General features: G+C 46.8%; 1 protein-coding gene across 10 annotated transcripts in view; it reads right to left on the bottom strand.

Moving 5' to 3' along the window:
- sox1a (SRY-box transcription factor 1a) overlaps nt 1–22,712 on the bottom strand; it is a 95,096-nt gene that overhangs the window by 45,406 nt on the left and 26,978 nt on the right. The window contains exons 4-5 of one of the 10 annotated variants that reach the window (XR_009798135.1): nt 20,722–20,778; nt 13,090–13,934 (exon numbers count right to left, since the gene is read on the bottom strand). The exons of 7 other annotated variants lie outside the window; for them this stretch is intronic. The gene's annotated coding sequence lies outside the window, so the exon portion shown is untranslated. Of the gene's footprint in view, nt 1–1,243; nt 1,499–13,089; nt 13,935–20,721; nt 20,779–22,712 lie in introns of those variants that run through there. 2 more of the 10 variants (XM_061841646.1, XR_009798134.1) reach the window with 2 other exon arrangements.

The following is a 22,712-nucleotide window of genomic DNA, read 5'->3' as shown; positions in this document are numbered from 1 at the left end:
TGAAATATGAATGGGCCAACTAGGACTGTGAGAGCAAAATGCCACAAAACCTTAATAGCATTGTAATTAAATGAGTGAAGACGACAGACGAGCACAAAAATCCATTAAAAAAAATGCTTAAACCTTATTGAGTCTTTTTACCCCCCCAGTATTTTGCACCGATTCGCAAAGTCACCATTTTTGCAACACATTTGTCCTCCACTATGAAATGTCCTCATTGCAACAATTTAACTGACCACGTTTGTGACATTTGTTGCTCTAGAAAGAAAATGGGGGGGAGCGGGGGGACCTCACTCGGGGCTAAAAAATACAATAAACTCCAGCAACACGTCTCTTTTTAAAACAACCCAGTTAAGACCGATACGAATCGGGAGTTTTCTTTGGAGAGGAGTGACTAATTACCCCGTGGACCGTCCCGATAGCGGAGAGAATAATTAGAGGCGCACAAAAGGGCCTCCGAGCGGCATCTGAATAACAAGGGGGTCGGGTGGGGGGGGGGGGGGGGGCGTTTTTCTTTGGGGAAATTTCATTGACGTTGTTTTGGGAGATGCTCTCCGGGAGGAAAGCGGCTCGCGAGGACAGGATCGGAAAAGTAAGTGTTCGGGGGGGAAGTCAAAAACAAAACCCCCCAAAAAAAAAAAAAAAAAAGAATACGATTGACTAATTCAATTGCAAAGAAAATCAAACCTCTTTCCCAATAAGTACTTGAAGCTAAAAATGAACATTTAGAGAAAAAGTGGTGGATATATAATCATATATAAAACAAAGTAAAAGGCATGCAGATGAATCTGACTTTAACACCCTTTAGAAAAGGTAAGATCCTCACATTTTTACCCATTTTGCAACACTATTAATGCACACGTTAAGAATGATCCCGCCGTGAAATGTGGAAATATGTTCGCACGCGGAGGAAAACGCGCCGCTAAAATGAAAAAGCAAGAAAACGGGGGGACAATGGCGTATAAATAGCGGGGTGGAAAAATAGTGAAATAGTTTTATCTCACAAGAGCTACATTCATCCCCGCGTGGCAGGGGGAGACGGCGGCTTTGAAGCCCGCGAAACGCGAGCGGATGCGAAGGAACTATGTAGGCCACGCTACATGCAAATGGCGTCAAAAGCAGAGCGCTTTAGAAGATTAGAAGATAGACACCCGGCCCCGAAGTGGGCCGAGAGGAGTGGGCGCTCCTCCAAGTACGCCGTCCTATCTCCTCGCGACGGCAGAAAAGCGTCCTAATCCTTTACCTTTTCATAGTGATCTAAAGCCGATTTAAAGACTGTCACTGCCCCAGTTTGTGTTGATTTCGTGTTCAGCTGCAGCTCAAGGCGATACTTTGCACACCCACTTATGACACCGGTGGAAGGGAAAAAAAAAAAAAAAGGAAGGAAGGAAGGAAGGGGAAAAAAAGGGGACGTGCGCATGAGTGTTCCCGCAAGGACATGGTGAGCTTGACAAAAAAATAATCAGAAAAAGGAGGAAATTTTGGTGTGTCATTTCTATCATTATTAGAAAATTATTTATACTTTTCATACATATGTCACGACGAGTTGACTTTGAAGCAAAACTCAGCTACTGCACTTTGCATACCAAATCAAGCACTTAAAAAAAAAAAAAAAAAAAATGCTGACACACACATACTGGGCAACAAGACCAAGCCGGTCCCGTACCGATCCCGTTGTGCGAGACTTGTATTAGCGTTGTGCTGCAAGAGTTTTATTAGCCTGAAGGTGTACAAGGATCAAAAGCCCAGCATCGGACGGAGCCAAACACTTGAGGTCCTGACATACACAAATGTACGGGGCAACCAGACCCACTGAGACCACAGAACAGAACAGAAGGACTCTGGTCTCCTCCGTGCTTCTCAAGGCCCTCACTCTACAGATGTCAAATTCAAGGACTGGGGTCAGACTCAGCTTGCTTTATCATTATGATTTTACTTCATATTTCTTGGTGAAAGATCTACTAAAAATGTCAGTCTCTGTCTCGATTGATCTTCCCCCCCCGTTTTGCATTGCGAGGCAAAAACTTTGTCACGCACGATCTGCAGATGCGCCACTTGGAGAGTGTGTGTGTGTGTGTGTGTGTGACAACGAGTCACTCACAAAGAACTGCTGTAAGTCCTCAACTCCCGCCCAGATGCTCGCGCGGAGATTAAACCAAATAACTCAACAGATGTTTTATCTTTTTGTACAATGTAGTAGATCACTGTCATTGGTAGGGACAGAGCCCTGTCGTGAAGAGCTAATGTCCACAAAAACTCCTAACAGTGTGCAGAATAGCCTTAAACTATGAATGAAGCTCCATCAAGTCCACATTTCTGTACCTTTAAGAATACAGTAGGCTGTTTTACTGAACATGCGCGATGTACAATCCCAGTACGCAGTGTACGTCAACAATTGTGATGAAGCATGACAGTAGCGTTGCAGTCCTATGTGACCCTTGTGACCATCTGACTGATCAGTAAAGTGCAGGACTCTGGACCGCTTGGCTCAGCCCAATTTAGCACTTAGTGCTAAAACGGGGAGCGCTTTTGTGTCGACGGACCGGAAACTCCGAGATCAACTCAGCGGCAACACGAACTGGCGGTCGTAGATGGCTTTGTGCTACGATTAGGCCGAGCGTCTCTAATTTTTCCGCGTACCTTCGTTTATCATCACCTTCTAAATGTTTAACGGTATCGGACAAAACTCTGGGTGTCGTGCTATAAGACACATTTTTATTTTGCCTCAACGGAATTAACTTTCAACAATGCTTCGTTTGACCGTGATTTTACGACATAGCTACACGATCTCCACGTAACAAAGACTGGATAAATAATACAGATCACATCCCAATGGCGTCCCCGAGATTCTTCTGCTTTCGCGCTAATCATTTCGGTCTTCGAACTGATTACTCGGATAGCTGGAGCATTTATGAGGATGATTGGCTCTCTTATCCTTTACTCAACAGACATGCCGCCGCGAACATTTCCTATTCATCAATTTCAAACAAAACAATCGAAGTCACTCTCGGCGGAACAGACACACACACACACACACACACGCGCGCGGCAGCAAGAGGCGCTGATCCGACAGAGTAGAACAGAAACTCTCCGGTCCCCACCGTGTTTTTCTCAAGGTTTGATGATTGTAGAGTTAGCGCACGGCAACCGCGCACACTTAATCTACGTCGCCCGCGCACAAAACGGCAACAAGAGGCGCCGAGCCCGCGGAGCAGAACCTTTCCACTCCACTCCGCTTCTCGGCGCGTTACTGTATCATTATTAGTGTAAAAGGAGCAAGCGCGCACATGCACACAAAATGATTGACACACAATGGTAGCAAATCTATGCAGGCCCCTCCCTCCCCTCCCCTTCCCTTCCTTCATCTTGCTTTCTGCTTTCTCGCATCTGAAAAGACAAGGCGGGGCGGGTGGGGCGGCGGTGGGGTGGGGGGTGGGGGGGTATGAGACAGAGAGGATAGAGTGGCGGTTACGAGGGAGTAATGGTCCAACAACAAACTAAGCCAAAACCCGAGCCAAGAGCAGGAGAGGAAGAGGAGGAGGAGGAGGAGTAAGGAGGGGCAAACAGTTGCCGCCTTAGTATAATCCTCATCGTCGGCGTGTCAGGTGCAGCCCGAGTGAGGAGTCTCGGGGCCCTCTCGTTCGAATATACGAGTGGAGCGCCAAACACTGATCCTCTTATCGCTCACCGAGTGAGGAAAAGATGGGGTGGGGGGGAATGAGAGCGATTGGGCAGAAAAGAGAGGAGACGGAGGAAAACTATTCTGGTACGAGCTACGTAGCTCGTCTTGCTAACTGGCGCCGAGGAGAAGGTATTGTGAGGCCAGCGAATTTTTCATGATAATAAAAAGAATGGTAGAATATCTTACATCCAGCAGAGGCAGTCAAGAAAGTGGCCCCCACAAGCTAACAAAGTCCGACGTGAGGTCGCGTTTAAGTCCAAACGGAGGCCTTCCCCCACCCAAGATACAAACACGGTCGAGTTTGGAAGTCTAACGGTGCCCGCCAAGGAACCAGGGAGTGGCCTGCTAGCTAAGACAAACAAAACAAAAATATGACATACCCAATGTCTAAAAATGTTTCCGATTTATTTTCCAATTCTCAGCGTTGAAGTGACGACAGAACAGTTCGGTACAGTCCTGTCGACAGGTTTCTGTGTTACTATTTATCAAAACTGGGCACTTTAATAACCGCCACCTTTGATGACGCAAGGCGACATTGAAATTTTGCTAGCGGTTTTAAACTTATCGACTTCCCATTTAAGTCATCTATCATTGATCGAAATGTGGGCTACAAGCTAATACAGACCTACATTTTTTCGTGCGGGAGGGAATGAAAAGTTCTTTGTTTCCTTTGAATTAATAAACAACCAAGTCCCTCAGTTCTCCATAAACTTCCGTGAACCAGGAAGTGACACCCTAACATAGGGCCAGACCTTGGCGGAGATCAGGTCCTCGACATTCTTGTGCGGCGCAAGGTTCCTCTGGTCCTCCGCTACCTGCCGTGCGCTACGGGGAGTGGAGTGCGGAAGGGGGGGGGGGGGGCGGGTCGGGGTCAGAGGTGACAGCAAGTGGCGCGGTTAATTAAAGACCGGACAGCGCTCCGAGAGCTCTCAGGGCCCCGCTAGCATTGTCACGGGCGCCGGTGCGCCGTCGCTCCCCCTCAAGAGTCGCTTCCGTTTCTCACGGAGGTTACGGCGGGCCTCGCCGCACGTAAATACGGGCGGTATCGGCGCGGCGATAGCTTACAGATAACACTTTTCAGTTCAGCCTGATGGTTATCGTGTTTCTTTTCTTTGAGAAAATATGGAGCTGTCACACGAGGCGCCCGGCAGATTTGTTACGTAGCTGCACGATAGATAGCGCCAACAATAGGGGCCAAGGCCTCCCCCCGCACTACCAAACATACTGTTAGCGCGTTAATCAGTCGTCCCGGTTCACATCTGGCCTGACAGCAGCTGCATCACTGTTTAGAGGAGCCGCCAGCGTGAGAAGCGCACGGGTCGATTTCCTTTTCTCCGCGCACAGAGTGGGTGTTCTTCTCATTCATGTCTCGGGCCCCGGCTGCTTTTCTCGCGGCGAGCCAATTAACCTGGGAGCAGCGCACTAATGAGTTCCCTCTGGTGGCCCTGCGGACGCTCAATGGAGGCCCGAAGAAGTGCGGAGGCAAGGAGCGAGGTCACGGAGGCTAGCGAAGGGGAGGGAAGAGGCAAAGGCAACAGCGGGGGCACTGAGAAAGAGCTTTGAGGAAAGTGTTTGAGACGGGGTAGGGAGGGGGGGGGGAGTGGAAAGGGGTATTTGGGGGGGGGGGGGGGGATAACGGGACGGTTTGATGCGCTATCCGGTTGGCCACTACGGCCCTATCACCAAGACATTGTCAGGCAGACAATGGCCTTATCAGCCAGCCTTTCACACCAGTCTGATTAACTGGGAGGGAGAAGGGAGAGGGTATGTCCTTGTCCCCCGGCCCAGTAAATGTCAGACTGGGGCCGCACACCCGGATCAGAGCCCCCCCAAAATTCCCCCATCTGCACCTGCCATAAGGCGCACGAGGAACGTGCTTTAATCCACGCAAACAGTGGACACAACGCCGGTGCACGTGCGTAAACCCAACGATGGATTACAAATTCTGAAGTTATAAAGTTGTAATAATGCGTAAAGCAACACTTGGGAGCACCTGAAGGCAAACAGGATAGTTAGAACTCAGCAGAACTCATTCAAAGAACCAGTATTGAATATTTACAGTATGTTGTAAACTTTTGTTTTCTGAGTTATTCTGGGCCGGTTTAAGACATGTTCAATATAAAAAGTTAAATCAATCAAAAAAAAAAAATGAAGAGAATTGCTCTCATAAAGCCAATAAATTCAATCCCAAATAGACTATAGCAAATTTAGAAAATATGATATAATAATATAAACACAAATTCTGAAAAATAACATCATTTTTTTTTCTTCTTTAATTTGTCAACTTTTTTTGTTGCAGTAACAGCAATTCAAAATTGACCTTTTCTGGGCAAGGGTTGCAAATTTGCAAACGGTTTAATAAAATTGAAAATTTTTAAGTCCAGAGTATAATTTTCTGAAAGTATCAGATTTTTCTCCATTTTGGTCCAGAGAGGGTTAAGTGTTCATCCGTAAATACCAAACAGTTGTGTCCTACGGTAATTCATTTTGTTTGTATCAAATATTACAACAGGATGTTAAAATTGTACATTTTGCTGCAGTTTTTTTTAATGCTTTGTCGCCTTGTTTATCCCATTTTTACACAAAGCGAATGGCGTTGTACGACGCCGAGTGGAAAAAAAAAAAAAAAAAAAAAAAAATCGCCAAATTAATAGCCGGGCTGATCAACACTGAGCCTTAAAGCTCTTTGTGAAGGTCGCCTTTTCATGCGGTCCTCGCATAGGGTCGGCAGGTGTACCTAATGAAGTGGCCGTGGAGTGTCAGCGCTTTTGTGCGGCCTTGGAAAAGAAAGAAAGAAAGAAAAAGAGAGAAAGAAAAGAGGATGGTATGCAGGCGGCGGCAACATGTTTGTGTCACTGTTCAATGAAGCTGCCGTATTGATCCGGGCCTCGTTTGTTTACTCGCTTCCTTCTTCCAATTTGGACGCCCTTGACAGCCATCTGTCACCGAGGCGAAGGGAGAAGAAGAGATTGGGGGGGGGGGGGCCCGAGGTGAGGGGGGTTGTCACGTGTCACGTGATCAACACGTGAAACACGACCCTTCCAGTAAATACGTTACTTTCTTTGTGTGCGCATTTAGAATGCACCGAGGAAGATGTTGTGGTGATTTATTGCAAAGTGCAATCCTTGGTGCAACAAGTGGTTATTCCCCCCCCACCCCCCACCCGACTCTTTCCTCCATTTCTCCCTTCTTTTTTGCTTTTTTTCCATTTTTTTTGTTTTTTTTTTTTTACTGTACTCACAAGAGGGAAGGATGCAGTAATTAGAGGGTGGACAAGGTGGAAGTACCCCACTCGAGAGGCAGGGCGCCGTACCGCTCCCTCTCCATGATAGGAAGACGGAAAGGGGGGAGGGGTTGGAGGAGGGCGCAAAGGGGGTGAACGGCGGCCGGGGCGGAGAAGGTGGCGGAGGAAAAAAAAAAAAAGAGGAAGAGAAGGGGAGGGGAGCGCATCGGGTCAGAGAAAATAAAATGTTGCATTTAGCCAAAGAAAGAAAAAATGGAGAGAAGGGGTGAAATGAGGCTGGGGGGGGGTTAGCTTTTAAATGATGTCTTTTTTTTTTTTTTTGTTTTATTTTGTGGGTTGTTTGGGGACAAGGTGGGGGGGGTTGCCCGACTGCCGTGATACAAACGAGGGGAGGGTTGGGGGGGGGTGTTGCAGGGAGGGAGAAGGGGGAGGAAGGAGGGGGGGGATGTTGCAGGGAGGGAGAAGGGGGAGGAAGGAGGGGGGGGGGGGGGCACCCACAGAAAAACTTGTCCAACAAAGCTGCTTCTGTCTTGGCCTCCCCTCCTTGACAGAGCTCCTCGAGAGGGCCGGATTCCATTAGCAAGCTGCATAACCTGGCCTCCATTCAGTCGGCCTTGCGGAGTGTGTTCGTGGAGGCGGGCGGGGGGGGGGGGCACGTACACACACTCACAAAAAAATGACCCATACACGTGCTGACCGAGCACACACACAACACACACACACACACACACACACACACAGTCGCCCGTACGCAACCCGGCTAATTAATCCGCAGATTATCCCGCCAATTATTACCGCACTTGTTGTAATTAGAAATTATTTTAAGCAACTCGCAATTAAAGGTCCAAACAGCCGAGCGGGAGAGGAGAGTCCGTCTTGTCTCTCGTTGGAAAAATAAGAAAAAAATATATATATGTATATATACGTATAAAACATTCACGGGCGCACATGTACTTTTGGCCCCTGTATAATCAGGCTGTCTGTCCGTGAGGATGAGGAAGAAAGGGAGAAAGAAATAAAAACAACAAAAGAGGAGCTCCTTCAGGGCGGCGGCGGCGGCCACACTGTAGTCGTCGCTTGTTAGGGGCTGCATGGGGGGGACAGTGATTAGGAGGAGGCCATAATAAGACCTGCCAGGAAACACATGCCAATTAGGTTACCAGGAGAACGGCGGGCCCTCATCGCTATGGGAAACTCACCGGGCTCTGCGACCCCCCCCCCCCACCACCACCACCACCCCTCGTACACACACACACACACACACACACACTACTTTTTTCTACCCTTTGATTATATTACAAGATGGATAAGGAGGGAAAGAAGAGTGGCATATGTGACAATGGTACACAGATATGCAATGGAACTGAGTAAAAGTCAAGAAGTACTGGAAGAGAGTCATCGCGGGAAGGTTTTCGGCTGAAGACGGGAAGCTGCTTTTCTCCGAGGAAGTAAGGAAAATATAATTCATGTGTCAACATCAGAAAGTAATACTGAAACACTAGTAACAGTTAGGCAACGAGGAAAAAAAAACGCCACAAAAGTAATGACAAGTATCACTTTCAAATGAGAAATGATGAATGCGTAATGTTGGGTCCGCGTTTAAAAACAAGTTAGCCACCCTAAATTGCTACTCTCTGCCTATGATATGAACCCGGTTCCCGGGTTTAAGATTCATTTGTCAGAACATTTCTGAACGAGCCGTAGTAAAGTCCTCGTGATGTAATATTTGTATGAAAAACACAATCGGGCCATAAATATGAAATATTCACTTGAAAAGGAGTGCGGTAGTTGCGCTCGTGTGCCACAAGACTAGAGGTCAGAACCAGGAAATGGTTCTTTTCAGAACTGGTTCGCAGTATCAGGATCAGGTCAGACTGCAAAATGGCAAAAATCTGCTGATAATTGACGCCATTATCATCGCATTGAAAAGAAAATAATTCCAAATTTATATCAGCCTTTCCAACAAAAAACCCGAGTAGATCCCTCAAAAACCTTGAAAAAAATTGAAACTCAAAAAACAAATCTATGCGGTGTTCTACATTAATTCGTTTCCTAGAAATTGTTTGTTTACTTTAAACTTCCGTTTATCTGTGAGAAATTGATAGTTCCACACACAATTTTGGTTCTGAACATTTCTAACATGACCTGTAAGCCTCTATAATTGTTAATCTAAGGCAGGGGTGCGCAATGTGTAAAAAAATGAAAAGAAGAAGCCACTGGTTTCTTTTAGGCAGCACACCGAACTTTCTCCGACAACGACCGCTTCTCCGCCACACTCTTTTTCCTAGTTTACCTTGCACCGCCCACCCACCAATGTACACTCATAATTACAAATGTTACAGTACTTACGCAGCACATCAATGTGTTTTATAATGACAGCGTCCACCACCGCCGCTTTAGTTAGCAACACAGTCTGGGCAACGTAGAGCAAAGACGAGCTAGACATGCTGCCTGTGTTTATTTTCGATATTAATGGAGAAAGTTTAAAAAAAAACTGCTGTTGTTTTAAGATGCAATGACTGTCGGAGTATGTGAATAACCGAATAAAAAATTGGTTAAACCGGACGATATTTTGTCTTTTCCGAGTGGGAACGGTCTGGTCCGGAGCCAAAGTAGAAAGTGCAGGATGATATGGTGTGTCATTTGAAAATTCCACCACGGCACAGACAATACAGTGCACAAAAAGCTAATTCTCGATTGTAAATAGGGAGGGAACATAACATGAACCTTAAAACGGTTTGGGAGCATCATCATCACACCCCGTCAGGAGAGGCTGGCTGCTTGAAAAGTAGATCTCGGGGTAAAAAAAGTACGGGCACCCCTGATGTAAGGCATACTGTATTAGAACTGCTGCACGAGCTAATATAGCGTACAACACCCTAAAAATGTTCCGGAAGGTATTCCCCGAAATGAATCGTAAACACTAAATGGATCCAAAGCATCATTTGTTAATAATTCATAATTATCAAATAGCAAGCGCAAGTTGAGTGCAAATATGCTAAAGTAAAACGTTCACGTTATGTGTCTGAGGATTGTGGGAGCTTCTCTGGCACCAGTTCTTGCAGGACGTCAAGGAATGGTGGAGTTGGTCAGCACCAAAGATGGTTTCCTGCATGTAGGTATCGGTTTCACTTTTCAAAATCCTGGACGATTGCTTTTTCTGACTCCGAAACCTGAAAAGTTTGATTTCTTTACCCGGTGGATATTCGAAGGGAAGAAGCGCAAACGTGCCGCGATGGGATCACAGGACTCCGGGGAGCGAAATTAGCGGTGAGAACCGCGGGCTCGTCTGAGCGCGGGCGACGTACGTGTTAGCCTTGTTTCGGAGGCTCGCGTTCGCGCGATTGTTATCGGGGCGGCGGCGCGGCGCGTCGCCGGCTTTTGTTCCGATTTGTTGCACTTCTCCGAGCGCGGGGGTGCAATAAAGCGAGGACGAGACGTCGTCCTGGGGAGAGATGTGACGTGAGGAAAGTCATCGGGGAATATTTGCGACATGATGTGGTGAAGGCTGTTGATTAATAACACCCTTCCCCCCCCCCCACCACCACCACCACCACCACACCATGTTATTAAATAAACACAGTGAATCCGCAAAATATATTGAATAAATTAGAGCGAGGGAGCCCATCTCCTCTTCAGCTCATTAGAATGCATGAGGAAATGATGTTCTGATTGCGACAAGAGTCACTCATTAAGTCCTGTTTGCCGCCCCCCCCCCTCCCCAACTCACCCCCCCCATCCCAAAACACTTACCCTGCTTGCCACACACTCCACACCGCCATCTAAAAGCTCCAAGAGTCATCCCCGCACTCCCCTCCTGGTGGATGTCACCATCACCCCTCCGCCCCCGTTTCATTTATTTATTTAAACCCCCCCACACACACACACACACCACACACACACACACTCCCCCTCGTCCATCCCTTATTTTACATTTATTCCGCAGTCAACCCCCGACACCATCAACCCACTACCCCACCGTGGGATCTGTGTCATCATTTTAATTAATTTCTAATCAGGCGAGAGTAAACTAATCAGGGGAGGCGTTAAACAATGACGGCTGCGGCTGCTCCGCCTCACGCTGACGGCTGCTCCGCATGCTGAGCGGGAGCCTCGCCGCGGACGGGCCTATCTGCGCCGGCACACGCGTGTTCCTGTTGGCCGACGCGTGCACGACGACTTAAACGACGTGCGCAGAATGAGCAATCGACGTGGGACTTTGGAAGTTTACAAAATGAAACAAAATATCCCCATTAAAGTGCCATTGTCATGAAATGCATGATTTTTAGTACGTTATTAATTTAAAAAAAAAAAAAAAGGCATGATTTTGACGTGTATGGCTTTTTGTCACTCCCGCCATGAAAATCCTCTCGAGGGATTTGTTTTCAAGAAGAAGCAGGAAGTGACGTTAGTAGCAGACGCCCACTCAGGCGGTCTCGTAATTTTCTACTAGTTTTACCCGCTGGAAGGTAGCTCTTTGTTATTTCGTGTTAGCCAAAATGCCGGCTCGTTGTATTGTTGGATATTGTTCGGACATACTTTTCTACAAGACCCGGTTCGTCGTGAAAAATGAATTGCACAGGTCCAAAGGACAAGAGCTTCGCAGGTTCCAAATGACAGGTAGGTGTGTAAACAGCTACAAAAAAAATAATAATAATAATAGTTGGTGGTGGTGGGGGGGGGGGCATAATCTTCTCAGAATGTAACATAAGATACGCCCACGTAAGTCAGGGGTGCTCAATGTGTTGATGTACCCGTCGGCGCCAAGCATGGCTTCGGACAAGGGGCACGGCTTTGGACGGACGAGGTGCGGATTTGGCCAGGCTGGCTCATACATCCTGTCCGGGAGTCTCTAGTTAGTTAGAAGTGATCCGCATATCATCTAGATATGGCTCGAAACGATAGGGTAATATTGCCCCGGTAACTTCACTCGATTGTGAGATGTTGTCTTCTTTGAAAAGAGCTTCCGTGTCCCATAGTCGGCGGCACAGCCTGTTTTCAATGGCGAATGTCCCGACGTGACATCACGGACAGTAAATGCAGCCAATATGGCGACCACTCAGATGTCGAATGAGACTTCCGCAACTTTGCACGTGGATGACGCGCTCTCCGCTCATATTTTTTTTTCCGTATGGACATTGAAGTGAATAATGTCTATGTCTAATATCTATAGGCATGACACCTGACCTTTAAGGATCATATTCTAGTTCTGATACACAAACACGGCTGACATTATCATGTGCAACGAAATCATTGTACAGGTATTTTGTCATTTTAAAACATTCACTTTTTGTTGTGTTGTCTGTCTAAAATATGTTCCTCAAGGAAATTGAGAAAATTAACATTAATTTCATGTCATTTGAAGGAAAAATTATACACCGTTATACGTAAAATCACCGAGCACAACCGGTACAGTAGGAAAAGTAGGAATATGTTGAGATGTGAGCAATATATCGTAAATCCCGGCCTACAGAACGCAGCTGGTTATCAGCCTCGGTACACAGAAAGAGTTTAACGCTAGTCGTGCTAGCTAGCGCCAAGCTAACGCTAGCGCCACATCACCTCATACACCACAGGGTTGAAAGCGTGTGAAAAAAGTCGCGGCTTGTAGGCCGGAAATGACGGTAGTTAAAACACAAACATTGACCAAACAATTGATGATTGATCTGCCTACTTTCATTATTTTTTTAAAATGAAATCATTGTGCATGTATTTTGCCATTTGAAAACATTCACCTTTTGCTGTCCTGTCTTTATAAAATTTGTCCCTCAGGGAAATGGGTAAAATTACCACTAATTTCATTTCATTTGAAGGAAAAATTATACACCGTGATACATAAAATCACCGAGCACAACCGGTACAGTAGGAAAAGTAGGAATATGTTGAGATGTGAGAAATATACTGTAATTCCCGGCAGACAGAGCGCACCTGGTTATAAGCCTCGGTGCAACGAAAGAGTTTAACGCTATCGCGGCGCTATGCTACCGCTGGCTGGCCCCGCGCTAACGCTAGCTCTGTGCTAACGCTAGCCCCGCATTGACGCTACCGAAGCATCGCCGCTTAAACCGCACGGTTGAAAGCGCGTGAAAAAAGTCGCGGCTTGGAGGCCGGAAATTACGGTAGTTAAAACTCAAACATTGACCAAACAATTGATTGAGGGGCCTACTTTTTATTATTTTTCTCAAATAAAATATAGCTTCCAAATTTGTGTTAAAAAAAGCAGTACAATACCTATCAGAAAATCCATTTTTTTCTGTCTTATTTGGTTACACCAGTTTTTACATGAAATTGAACATCGGGGTGACATTTCTGTCAGCGTTCATCTGCTTTAAAGCACAACTGAGAGGACGCACGTCTCGTAACAAATACTGTAGTATCCGTGAGGACTTCTCTAGCCACAAATTTGCGTCAAAAAGTCACTTTTTTGCGGAGCTCTTGTTATTTCGGGAACGATGTAAGACGGCAAAATACGGTGCCGAATCTCAAACTGGCAAATTGAGGAAACGTCGTGTTCATAAACGCCGCAAGCGGACATTTGCCGACAGCGCACGACACCTCTGCATTATTAAGCCGGCCATCAAGAGTGGGGCAAATCCCGCCGGGGGACCAAGATGAAAATGAAAAATAAAATCAATTAAAAAAAAAAAAGAAACAGACGGGCAGATTTTTTTGTCGCTCCCATTAAGAAAGACAATGAAACAAGAGCGCGTTGATTCACCTCCTCCAAGGCTCCCAGATCTAAAGCAAACAGCGGCCAATCCTAATTGGCAAATCCCGACTGTATGATTGCACGACAATGACGCTGATGGCGGCTGATGACAATGGACCAATTAATGACCGCCGTCGCGGCGCCGGGCAATGCGAAATAAAAAAAAAAAAACACAAATGGATGAATGCCGAGATGATGTCGGGTGATTGGCACCGGTCCGGTTTACGCGACGCGGCTTCAAGTGACGGTTCCGACTGATTCCTCTCGAGTGGCTGCGTTCAGATGTGACTTACGGCAGTCTGGGGGGGGGGGGGGGGGACAAAAAGCACGGAATCCTCAGATCGGAAGCAGGCCTCAATGGATTGAAAAAAATATATAACCCTATTATATGGAATAATGTTAAGTAGAAAATGTTGAACCCTGCATGTTAAATCTTTTATGAACAAGATGCCCATATTTTGCAGAAGATATCAAATGTGTCGGCACGGTGGGCGAGCTGGTAAAGCGTTGGCCTCACAGTTGTGAGGTCCCGGGTCCAATCCCGGGAACGCCTGCGTGGAGCTTGCATGTTCTCCCCGTGCCTGCGAGGGTTTTCTCCTCCCACATCCCAAAAACATGCAACATTAATTGGACACTTTAAATTGCCCGTAGGTGTGATTGTGAGTGCGGCTGTTGTCTGTCCCCATGTGCCTTGCGATTGGCTGGCGACCAGTTCAAGGTGTACCCCGCCTCCTGCCCCGTTGACAGCTGGGATCGGCTCCGGCACTCCCCGCGACCCTGGTGAGGATAAGCGGCAAAGGAAATGGATGGATATGGTTGTAAAGTAACAGAACCACAGACGCGCTCGCCAATCTGGAGCGAAACCTCAGAATCGAATGGAATGTTAATCCATATCATTTACAGTCATCTTTAATGACATAATAACAACATGACAGGGAACTCGCCGATAAAATTCTGTAAATTTACGTTCTCTAATTGACCAAAGAGAACGTTTGTTTTGGGTAAATAATAAAACAAGTCTTGACGTCCATGTTTGAACAATAGTATTTATGAATTATGATATTTACGGTAACAATCCGTATGTGATGGCAGCATCTATTTGAGGTAGGCGAATGATTCCCCTGGCAACTCATCGATTTATTATATTTTATACTATTTGAGTGAAAAAATGGCCGATAGTGATGCTTGAGTACTTCTTGATGTCCATTTGGGTGGCATGGATGAGACTTTTTTTTTTTTTTTTTAAACCACTATTTTGTCAATATGAACCCATTCATAACAGCCCATATCGGATATAAAATGGGTTCACATTCCAAACATTTATCCACCTTCCCTTTAAATAACACAGGAAAGTGTGTCCAAAACCTCTGACAGGTACTTGAAATGTAAGCACGAAAAATAAAAAAAATATAGACACAAAATTGGCCACTTATTCCTGCAGCGCGGGACTTAAAATAGACTTCATGTCACCAACTCAAACCTAATTTCTCTTCCCGTGCGAGCGCCATGGCAACCGCCCCAACGCCACAACCGAATCGCCAACTTCGTGACACGTCGAGCACGTAGACCCGCAATCCTTCGCTTCGGTGTAATTTGGGGGTTTGCGTGATAAAAACGCGATCGAATACATCAAAGTTGGCGCCGCGACTAGAACAGCCAGCGCGACAGACAGAGCGTTTTGACAAAAATTATTTTTAAATCATCCCCCAGTTGCCATCCCTCCATCACCACCTTCTCCGGCGCCCCGTGCCAAGTATTAAAGATCCCCGTGCCAAAGCGCTTCCCTGGGATAGAATGAGGATTGCGGAGGTGGCGAGCTGAAACCCTTCCATAACATGTCAAACAACGCTGGAATCCGGGGAAGAAAAAAAAAAACGCGAGAGGGAGAGTGAAAAAGGGTTAGCGGCAGATTTTCTACGGGGAGAAAGAAACTGTCACATCATCAGATTGGTTATTCTAAGGAGAGGGCTGCGGCTATGCGGAGGCGGGGAGGGGCGGTTCGCCGAGAAGAGGCTCGGGCTGGCAAATCTGGCAGAGGATGGCGGCGTATCCGTGAAAATAATCACCCCCCCCCCCCCCCCCCGGCAACGGAAGGAAAGGGTGGCAGTGATGGGGTAGAGAGGCGGGATAGAGGTTAGGGATTGTAGGGGTAGGGAGAAGGCGACGGAATGGCTGAGGGAGGATATAACTGTGTGTGAGTGTTGGGGGGGGGGGGGCGACCATGGAGAGAAAGGAAATGTTTTGGGAAGCCAACCAAGAAAATCCTGCTTCTCAGATATGCAGCTGTGGAATTAAAATTGGTATAATAAAACACTAGAACAAAAATGTACTTCACACTTCGCAAGCCTATTGAGAGTGCGTAGGGGAGGGGGTCGGTGGGTGAGGGGTGGGGGGGTGGACGATACCGTCGCCGTCCAATGAAACGCATCAAAACATTGAGCGTGGCGTGTCATTTTTCGGATTAAGGCAAAACTCACCTACTTTGCACTTCTCTAGCCACAAATTTGCGTCAAAAAGTCACTTTTTTGCGGAGCTCTTGTTATTTTGGGAACGATATAAGATGGCAAAACACGGTGCCGAATCTCAAACTGGCAAATTGGAAAGTAGTAAGTAACTGGCCTACGGGGAGTACCGTAATTTCCGACCTACAGAGCGCACCCGATTATAAGCCTCACCCAGTACATTTGTAAAGGAAATACCATTTGGTACATACATGAGATGCACCCGTGTATAAGCCGCAAGTGAGAAACCCAGGTTGAAACACGAGATATTTACAAAGAAAGACTGTACACAAAAAGAGTTTTCAAAGTTTCAATACCTTAGCTTAGCGTAATTTAGCAACAACACGGTAGCGCGAACTGCTGCGGCAGCTACACAGTAGCAACACGGTAGCACAAGCACTAACAAGGCCGGTTAAAAAAACAACACCTAAATCACTGAGATGCGGCAGTAAGTAACACGGCAGCAGCGCGCTAACACTAGCAGTAAAAAAAAAAAACAAACAACAAACAAACAAAAACACCATACCGGTAAAAGTCACTTCCTCTGCACATATATTCCACCTGCGTCACTCTTACCTTTTCCACTCGAGTGCCCCCTTGCGGCCGTTAGGAAAAAAAAAAATGCACAAACTCGCCGCATCACCGCATAAACCGCAGGGTTGAAAGCGTGTGGAAAAAAAGTCGCAGTTTATAGGCCGGAAATTACGGTATTTTGGAGCGATGTGGTTGACCGAGAGACTTGAGATCTTTGCATGTGGGTTTGAAGCCACGTTTAGCTGAGGTCGTCAAAACACTCAAGCCGCCAAAACGACAGAAGGCGCCGTCGTTGCTCGACAAATTGGCTTTTTAACCAACAAATCGGGACGGATTTGAAATTCGCTCGTGCGGAATTCGCCCGGGTACGAGCCTCGAATGTCAAATTTGCCAGGTCGACCTCTGCGTTGGTGTCACGGAGGAAAGGATAACGCGAGCTTTTACAGATGCGGCGCCAACAGGTCTCACCTCGGTCAGTCCACATGCACTTTTCTCGTCAGTCAGGAACGCGACGGTGGCTTTTAGAAGCAGGGAGGAAAAGTTGGGAAATTGCTGTCTTTTTCCGGGAAGTGTGAAAGGGGCTCGTCTCTCGCGGTCCTCACGACTCGCTTTTCCATTCAAGTCGCTGCGTCGGGCGCAGTCTGGCGTATCATTTTATTCGGCGGCGTCACTCTTCGCGCAATTGTTGCACGTGCGATGGCGGGAAACGCGCAGGCAGCGTCGGGACGGACGCTCCCGAGAAAACGCTGCGTCAAAGGGGTTTTAGTCTGGAGATGGTAAGTAGGGAGGAGACTGTAGTTCTAGGGGTGGTTCGTGGTGTCTGTTTTCAGTTCCTGCAGGGGTCTCATCAGAGAAGACCCTCAAAGAACAAGAAAGGCAGAAAAACCCACGAAACAATTTCTACACGACGAGTTCTTGGCCCCAAAGCGGATCGCAATTGATTCCCGGATCAAACGAGCGCGATCGTCGCTCAAATTCAATAATAAGCCGCGCAATCTCGCGCACTCCAAATAAACTGCGCCCCGCACTCGAGGCCAGGATTAGGACTTTCTGCCGACGCGCCACATTACGGCACAAAGAGCCGTCGCGGTGCAAAAAAAAAAAAAAACGAGCGTGCAAACGCGCCGCTAAATGACAAACCGATTAACGCTAAACACGCCGACAAGGACGCTGACGTCTGCGGCGCGCGCCGCTGCGAGGGTGGAATAAGTTTGTAGGTTGTTTACCGATCCGTACTACAAAGCGTCAAATGGATAAACACGACATTAGCGGGCCAGTGACATAATGAGGACGTTAATATTTATTTCCTTAATACGCTGTCGAAGTAGGTTGCGTCACGCCGCCCGCATACAAAGTTGATCTTAATACAAATCTCCGCGTAACGCAGACCCATTCATGTTGCCGGCTTTTGCCCGTCCAGTTCAATTACCAGACGCTCTCGGGCAGAGATATTCAATTAAAAGGAGCCCCTTCTTTAGTTTTATCTGATGTTTCCTTGAGAGATCTCCGAAAATGGATCTCATATAGAAAGACCCTTTCGAACAGAAATGGAGAAACGGACGAGCTCAAGAGCACCTTCACTATAACACCCCGCCCAAACTGTGAAATGTACTGCAAATCCTACCAAAAAGTCAATTCTGCTCAAGTTAAGCGGCACATTTCTGGAGTTTATGTTTTGACAAAAGGATTCCCAAGAGTCCAGGTCCAGAACAAAATCTACAGCCTGCATTAAAATTCGAAGAAAAACTACCGTCAATATGTCATGTCATTATCCAAGTCGCTTATCCTCATGAGGGTTGGCTATCCCAGCTAGCTTCGAACGAAAGACTGACCGCACCCTTAACCGCTCGGCAGTCGGTCACAGGGCAGATATCGACACCATCGCTGAGCGGGAATCGATCCCACGCTGCCCCGCACCAAAGGCAGGCGTGTGTACCACCACATCACTGACATATACTGTCAAGATGATATTATTATATTATTTTGTTATTATCCAACAAGAGGCACGGTGACGCAGCTGGTAAAGCGTTGGCCTCACAGTTCGTATGTTCTCCCCGTGCCTGCATGGGTTTTCTCCGGGCACTCCGGTTTCCTCCCATATTCCAAAAACATGCAACATTAATTGGACCCTCTAAATTGCCCGTAGGTTGTGAACCTTGTGAGGATAAGCAGGAAAGAAAATGGATGGATGGTACCAAACGTGGAAAATGAAAAGGTGCAAAAAGTCATATTTTTCGACAATCAGGAGAGTACCGAGAGCACTTTATATTCACATGTTGCAGAAAAAAAGGTCACAAAAAGAGGGACAACGTGAAACGTTACACGTTGTTGCATTATGTTTGTCATCACTACGGTCAAGAACCTCCGGTATGGGGGCGGGCCCAAATGCAGGACTTCGAGGCAAAGGCATAATGTTCAATGTGGTTTATTCCCGGAAACTGGGTCATACACGGTGTAGCAGTCCGCCAAGGCAGAGGCACAGGAACGCTAAGCTAGGCGGGATCCAAAATACATACAGCAAGGTCTGATGAATATGGGGCAAATTATCAAAACAAAAGGGCACAGAATCGCTGTGACTAGGGTTACTCTAACTTAGGTGTAGAAGCGGAGAGTCCCACAGGAAGTGAATGCGACTCACTAACGCAAGGCAACGAACTGGCAAAACGCCAGTGACAAAAACTCAAATGCCCGTCTAATGCGAAATAGCTGTGACCGGAGCAGTGGCCTGGCCACGCCCCTCTTGGCGGTGGCCACGCCTTGCTCGTGACAACTACCACGGGCCAAAAATGTACAGTCATCATTTCACGTTAATTTAATATGGGCTCGTTTACGCAAAAATCATTTTGGTTGCTCCTTCTTACAATTTCCAAATCGAAGACGACATATCGCATTGGAGTTTGTATAGTTTTCGTATCCGCAATAAAAATCGGAACGTTTCCGGTGCAAGCAAGCGTCATGACGTTTTCATAACGCTTCCTCTCGAGCGCTCGGGGCGGATCCTCAGCGACTCAGAAAGTAAAGAAGACCGGAGACGTGACATTCATTCCCGAAGTTTTGTAAATTGAGATAGCGAAAACGTGTCTTGAAGAAGAGCTCAATTTTCCAACCGGCGGGAGTAAAACGCGGTACACTGGGAACGGAAGGCCAAACAATGGAGCGACTTTATTCGGCATAAGCGGCGTTTTTGTTCAATTCTCCGCTGAATTTGTGGGGCCTTCCTTTCGCTTCGGTGACATTCTCTGTGTCTGACCGCGCGGGGTCCTCTCCAGAGAGGACTATCAGGATTAGGATAATTAATATCATCTCATTTCATTTCACCGCCATCCTCTCCGCAGTCCGCCGCGCACACAAGGACGGGACGCCTCGGATGTTGCGGCGACGGTATCCGCTCGCCTGTCAATCTCGGCCACACGCGCGCCCGCACGCACGCACGCACCTCTCGGCAGCTGAATTGCAGTCAGAGAGACGACAGGGGAGTAGCGGCGTCGGGCGGCGCGGGCGGGGGCTTGCCGGAGGTGGGGTACCGGGCCCGGAGGGGGGTGGGGGGGGGCGCGCGCCATACAATGGAGCGCACGGCTGACCAGCGTTCAGGTGAAATTGAATTGGAAATCTTCCACGGCTGGTTAGCATAACAAAGAGCCGCGTGGCTTTAGACAAAGGCTGCTTCTCTAATGCACAAAATCAATCTCTCTATGGGCTCGCCGCATTGTTCCCGCCCGCCATACAGGTGTTCCTTCAATGGTCCTTAATCAAAAGTGTCAAAACAAAGTTAAGAGTTATCTCCGAGCCTCCGCAGCTGCTGCTGCTGCTGCTGGAAAAGCCAAAGACAGCCGAAGCCGGGTAAAGTGTACGGGACGCGAGCGGACAAATGAGCAAGCGCGCGAGAAGCCGAACGCGTTCGATTTATCCCGTGCCGCCGGTGAAGAACGGCCGCTCTCGTTTCGCTTCGCTAACTGGGGCGGGCTGTCCGACGACAACCTCGGAAGCCGGGACGATTTTGACCCGGACAAAATGACATTCGCGTGAAGAAGAATGTATTTTTTTTTTTAACCTCCAGCGGTGTCCTCCACTTTGACCGCAGTCCTTTTCCACTGCGCGTGACCAACATCTAAAGGAAAAACAAAAATAAAAAAACATGCATGCTAATGTTAGCCTAACATGCTGCTGTGATTTAGCTTAGCATTGCACGTCAAGAGTCTCCATTTGTAGATTAAGTGAACATACAACAATTTGCAGCTGAATATTCACATGTTTACTAATCCTGTGATCATTGTGGATTTTTCTGAAAACGTTTAATGCCAGAGGATATTTTTTATCAGAATATTCTGAAGTCCGGATTACGTGCTAGTTTCATTATTGTGCCGAATAATGCTAGCCAGAGGAGTTGTGGCCATTTTGCAGTCAAGAGCCTCCACTGTTTAGCGTGTTTTTGCCACAATGGCTTCAACGCACATTTTACTTACCGGTACCTCAAATTACGAGTCTTCCCCAGTTTTGCGAGCATAATTTGAGATACAAAACAAGCTTTGGAAATGGCGAAGAAGAAAAAAAAAAAAAAAACAAACAAACCAAACAAAAAAAAAAAAAAACACGGAGCAATTAAGGGACTTCATGCGGGTAATGAGAGCAATTGATTTTGCACGCGTGCCTGCTGATGACAAAACAAAATATTTACGCTTGAATAAATTTTCAATAACTGCCCTCGTTAATTCCTATAAATTTGCTGATTTCTATGGAATGTGGAATATCCCCCACACCCTTTTACAAACCTGAGTGAGGAGATGAGAGGGCTTTCTCTCTCTCTCTCTCTCTCTCTCTCTCTTTCTGTCTGTCACATCTCATCCCTTACTTTTATTGTGCGCGGTGAACAGCCTGATGGGTAATATTAGGTAGCGGTGGCCATTCACCGCGAAGGTTGTTTAACAATCGGAAGACGGCGAGAGCGGCCGCCGACGCGACCGTTTCTCGGAAGGCCAGAAACCTTGACTTGCTCCGGATGGATACAATGGGAGATGACTAAATAAATACGACTACAGGCAGGCGGCGTCTCTTCGCTCGGCTTACCGATACGGTTTTGACACGTGGGTCATCGTAAAGCGGAAAATAGACCAATCCGGTCTCCGGCGTCACGTGTGTGCATCTTGCGTTCGGCAAAAAAAAAAAAAAAAAAAAAAAAAAGGGTCGTTCTCGTACCGGGAGACACGTCGGATTGTTTTGATAAGGTTGAGCAGACGCTGGCACCGTTTGGAATTCAACATGTAAATAATATGATAATGCACATCATTTGTACACTAATCCCACCTCATAATAAGGAGCACGCCTGTCTTAATATCTCAACCAGACGACAATCAGTCATTTTAATTGGCGTTGGCACTTTATTGGCTGTCGGCTATTTATCGTTCTACATCAAAAGACGTGGGGGGGGGGGGAGAAAAAAAAAGACTATATAAATACTATTATCCATCCAGCCATCGTTTTCTTTGCCGCTTAGCCTCATGAGGGTCGCGGGGAGTGCTGGAGCCTATCCCAGCTGTCAAACGTCATCTGCGGAGCCGATCAATGGCTTCATTGGTCGGATCGGCAAATTATGACATTAAAGCCAATCAGCACGAAAAGCTCATCGGCTGAAACCGATGAAAATCGGTGTAAAGTCTGTAATGATTACACCACTTAACCAAGGCTAATTAAAAAAAAAAAAAAAAAAAAAAAAAGGGATATTTGCAGACAAAAAAAGTACGACAATTTTTTAAAATATACAAAATAAATGACAAAATATATTTCCAACGACAAACACGCGACTTTATAATATTATATATTGCAGAATTAGGAAAAAGGAGTGACTAATGTGTCAGGTCCAACCTCTGACTGAAAAATTATGAAATCAATTATTTCATTAATGGTATCTAGTAGTTTTTAAGGGTACAGAATAATTGTTGAGTGGTGAACAAATGAATTAGATGGCCTGTCATAAGAGACGTGCTTTAATGTGGCTTCTTCCATTCCTGGGAGCGCTCGAGTCGACGTTACGCCAAATCTGTCCAG

Source organism: Syngnathoides biaculeatus, chromosome 14, assembly GCF_019802595.1.
Source record: "Syngnathoides biaculeatus isolate LvHL_M chromosome 14, ASM1980259v1, whole genome shotgun sequence".
In the NCBI taxonomy this organism is placed as follows: Eukaryota; Metazoa; Chordata; class Actinopteri; order Syngnathiformes; family Syngnathidae; genus Syngnathoides; species Syngnathoides biaculeatus.
The sequence above is the reverse complement of the archived record's forward strand: the minus strand, read 5'-3'. Positions and strand labels throughout refer to the sequence as shown.